Below are 5,000 nucleotides of genomic sequence, written 5' to 3' on the forward strand. Positions count from 1 at the left end.
GAAGGAGGTAAGTAAATGGTAGAGATGGAGGAAAGAATGAAGCACATGAGAGGAAGGAGGAGGGAGAAGAAGTGAGAAGAGGTAACTGGAGGAAAAGGATGGAGAGAAAGGAGATCAGAATATGGTAGGAAAGGAGGAGAGAAGAAGGCTAAGTACATAGTAGGGAGGAAGGAGAGAATGACATGCATGAGAGGGGAGAAGGAGGGAGAAGAGATGAATGGAGGACAGAGAGAGAGAGAGAGAGAGAGAGAGAGAGAGAGAGAGAGAGAGAGAGAGAGAGAGAGAGAGAGAGAGAGAGAGAGAGAGAGAGAGAGAGAGAGAGAGAGAGAGAGAGAGAGAGAGAGAGAGAGAGAGAGAGAGAAGCATCGTGTGAACAGCAGCTGCAGAATAATCGATGGCACATTGGGCGTGATGGCAGCAAGAGGATCACCACACCGAGAAGGAAATCAAAGCCCCACTGGGAGGAGAGGAGAGGGGATCAGGAGCTCTCGAGGGGAGCAGCTTTGACCCTAAAACCTTCCCTCACTCTCCCGCTCCCTCCCGTACCCTCCCACACCCTCCCTCCTGCAGCCACGGACTCACGTCAAGAGGTCATGGAGGGAAGGGGAAGGGAAGAGGAGGAAAGGGGCCACGGTACTGTTGGAAGAAAGGAAGGGAAGAAGGGAGGTGGAGGAAAGAGGTCATGGTGTTTCTAGGGGAAGGGAAGGAAAGAGGAGGGAAGGGACGGGGAGGGGAGGTGGAGTTTAGAGGCTGTGATGCTGCTAGGGAAAGAGAAGGAAAGGGGAAGGAAAGGGAAGGAGAGGAGAGGTGGAAGAAAGAAGGACCCTCGTGCTGCTCAGGGAAGGAAAGGGACGGGAGGAGAGAGATGGGGAGGTGGAGGAAAGGGGTCATGGTGTTGTTGGGGAAGGGAAGGGAAGGAAAGGGAAAGAAAGGGAAGAAAAGAGGAGGGGCGGAGAGGCGGAGAGAAAGGTGCCCCGTCGTCTTGGAGGTTAACGACAGGTCCTCTTTTACGCCGGATGCCTCGGTGACGGGCGGCGGGCGGGGCGGCGGCGGCAAGGCGGAGGGAAACACGGCGCCTGTCAGCTAAGATCACGCTCACTGGGGCTCGCCGACGTCGGTTAATTTCGCGTAACTGAACGATTTCGCAGATTCATGGACAATGTTTGTTACCGCCACCCACCACGCAGCGCCAGTAGCCCGTCAGCCTCCCTCCGGCCCCTGCACAGATCGCCTCCATCATCGGGTTTTGAGCACTATTGACAATTCAGGTAACATTTTTCTATTTATCATAAGAAGAACGGAGACTAATTCTTTAATTTAATTTGTAGCGCCACGAACGAAGGAGAAAGAGAAGAGATTAAAAAGGACTTTAACCAGCCATACAGCCGCCCTAGCCTGGGAGACAGTCAGCAGCCGTCGTTCACACAGACAGCGGTAATGCACACGCTTATGAAACCCCAGAGGCCTCTAAGGGAATGCAAAACACATATTAACTTACAGATAACATTTTACCGATACCGCGGCGCCGCCCCCAGCCGCTTAAGTGTCTGTAAGTGTGCAGGCGGGCCGGGTGGTGCCTCGCTGCCTGGGCGGGGCTTGTTCGTGCTGGGCTTGTTCTCTCGGGTGTTGCATGTCTGGGTGAGGCGCCTGATAAAAGTGGCAGATTTGTGGCGTGCATGTACAGCTGCCTTGAAATATGCATGGCTGCGGTAAAAAGCCTCACACAATAGTCATAACTTTGGTTCCGAAGTTTTTGTGGCTTGCACCACAGAAAACGCGCCACGGGATGTGCCTACACTCCGCTCCCCTGTCATCTGACGCGGAGGAGTGCGAGGTCGATGCCATGATCTGTCGCAAGTCTCCAGGCCTCTTATCACTGGCGGGTCACCGCGTCCCTCTGGGCAACGAGTACGGACAACAATATCCTGCTGCCCGGCAACCCACAATTCATCTGAAAATTCAAACTTCAGTCATGTTGAGTCACTAAATTTGTAATGATGACAAAAGTTATTAGGGGAATTCACTTTTCTTAAAGATCAAATTTATGTATTCGGGACGCAAAGGGATTAGAACTTAAGCCCTACGACGCATGAACGCTGATTGGAGAGCGTTCCAAACCCCGGCAAGGCGAGGTGGCCACGTTCAATGCAAACGAGACAAACCGCGAGATACACACACTTGCAGCTGCCGCGAAAACTCCGCTCTCAAGCCTCAAACCGAACCTTACGATATCGTGACTGAGTCGAGCTTTATTGGATCAGTTCTCACGAAATGGGACGCAGCTCCCCTGTGTTGAATGGAAGACCGGTGAGTGTCGCCCCACACACAGGCAGTGCTGTGTGGGGACGCCTTGCCGGCAGATGCTGTCCTTCCTGAAAAGACAAGATTCTTCCGGCAAGTGTGTGAGGCACATCAAAGTGAATGGTTTTCCTCATTCGTGTATTTTCACGCTCTCGTCACCGTCGGGACCACCTTGTCTGACCTTCCTGACGGGGCTGTGCCGGTGGGATTCGCTGACCAGGAAAAGTCACTCGCTGTTTTGACGCCTTGGGGACCCGAGGGCTACATGCCACGCCAAAAATTGCTGCATGGCTGCGGCGGCTCTGCAACACTTCCCCAAGCCTGACTCACCTCACCAGTAGACTGAATTTATCCTGTCTTATTATATTACTGACTTTATGCGTTACAGTTTTCGCGAAGCTCGGAGGCCAGATCCCAGACCACTGCTGTATGGGGGATGTGTTGCATTCTCTCTCCGGAGACTACAGCAACAAATTCTTCGTGGGGACATTCGCATCGGCAAGCCTGACCGTGGCATTCCTCCCATTCCTTGCCTTCACTGCGGCTAAAGAATGCTAGGGCCAATTTCTGACGCCAAGCTTCGTACGGTCAGCTGTGACAGTAACTCAGTCATGTACGCCTTAGTTCTGTGCGCCGGAAATGCGTGTAGTACTGTACATGAATGATGTGTACGCCTCGACTGTGCGTAAGTAAGCAGGGTGTGAAATAAGAATGCAGTGCTGAGTTTGTATTAAAAAAAAAAATTGTGTCAGTTTTTACTGAGAGCGTCAGTCAAGTCTTACTACCAATGTTTCGGTATAGGGCTTCCAGACATAATTGTCAACACACTTCCTGTAAAAAAAAATAAATAAATAAAATAACAATGAAATATTACGAACGCGTTTCCTAAATAAGTCTGCAGACATAAAACGTATCACAGGAAAAAAAAAAATATATATATATATATATATATATATATATATATATATATATATATATATATATATATATATATATATATATATATATATATATATATATATATATATATATATATATATATATATATATATCAACAATAAAGTACTCATGAACATAAAAAAAAATACTGAATGTAGGTATTCCCGAACAACACGTGATCTTAGAAAAGAAAAAAATAATAATAATAGAGAATAGCTTAGAATAGCAACAATGAAGTACTCATGAACACCTTAGTAAATATCAATGAAGATAATGCTAAATATCACGAGATCTGTTTCTCTCTATCTATCTATATCTATCTATCTATCTATCTATCTATCTATCTATCTATCTATCTATCTATCTATCTATCTATATATATATATATATATATATATATATATATATATATATATATATATATATATATATATATATATATATATATATATATATATAAAAAAAAAAAAAAAAAAAAGGAAGCAAAAGGCCTCGCCAAGATATAATGAATGCCTTGCCACAAACCAGCGTGCGGCGGACATTCCCAAGGTAACACAATAACCTAACGCTGGGAATAAGGAAACGAGAGACGAAATCGTGGCGCACGAAGCCCGCAGTGAACCACCGGGCGCACGGAACCCGAGTCACGCACGGCAAACACGCTTGCATGCCGCGCTGAACACTGACGCTGAAAAAAAAAAAAGAGCAAAAACACCTTCACAAGTCAAACTCGCACTCGGTTGAAAACTCGAACAGAGGCAAACAAGTAAACATGAAGCAACTCCAGCCCAACAGACAAAAGGACTTGATTAGGAGAAAAAAAAAAAAAAAATCGTGAATTTGGATTATCATCACCACCACCACCATCAATCAGCATACGACTCTCTCTCTCTCTCTCTCTCTCTCTCTCTCTCTCTCTCTCTCTCTCTGTGTGTGTGTGTGTGTGTGTGTGTGTGTGTGTGTGTGTGTGTGTGTGTGTGTGTCCGCTATATTTAAAGTCAGGAAACCATTAATACGAGTAGGTACATAAAAGACACACAGATACACAGCTGAACTCGAACAAAAGGAAACCCGCAAACCAACTTCGACGAACACCACTTCAGGAAATCACATTCAGATGACACAAAGAGACGCACCATAATCTGAAGTCCCTCCGTAGAAACCCCAGGTGTTTTAATTAATCCTTTCACTGCGACATACAGCGATTCACAGCACTGAAAATCTATGAAATCTTTTACAAGCACCTACATTACATTGAAGAAAAGGCATTAAATAAAAAAAAAAAGAATGGATATTGCAATTTCTAGAAAGTATAATGCTTGGAAATGGCTACAGAACAAGAAAAGAAGCCTCACATTGGTTAGTAATAAAGGAAAAAATGTAATAAAATAAGCAGTGAAATGATTGTAAGTAGGTTAGAGACAACTGAGCGATGTGGAGATGAAGAGGAGAATCCAAAGTGTGGAAATTATCAAAATGGAGGAACAAAAGCAACTCAGCCAAGGGGAACGAAAGAAAAGAAAGGGATTAGAAAAGGAAGACGCGGAGGATCATCTCTGGGTGAAAGGGAGATTGTGGAGGAAGGAGAGGAAGGAGAGAGAAGGATGAGGGAGGGAAGTAAAGAGGATCTGAGGAAGACAAAGTAAAGTTGGTATTTTTATTCATTTTCTTCTCTTTTTTTTTTTTTCGTGAGTGTAAGTGATGGAGGTTCAGGAAGGCTGTGAGTGGCTGGGGATGAGAGAGGGAAGATTGAGGAGGAG

At 45.7% G+C, this 5,000-nt stretch overlaps 1 protein-coding gene across 5 annotated transcripts in view; it reads right to left on the minus strand.

Annotated features, from left to right (window-relative positions):
* Window positions 1-5,000, minus strand: part of LOC135099697 (ras-related protein Rab-3-like) — a 150,045-nt gene that overhangs the window by 43,892 nt on the left and 101,153 nt on the right. The gene's annotated exons all lie outside the window — the stretch shown is intronic.

This window comes from Scylla paramamosain, chromosome 4 (assembly GCF_035594125.1).
Source record: "Scylla paramamosain isolate STU-SP2022 chromosome 4, ASM3559412v1, whole genome shotgun sequence".
NCBI lineage: Eukaryota > Metazoa > Arthropoda > Malacostraca > Decapoda > Portunidae > Scylla > Scylla paramamosain.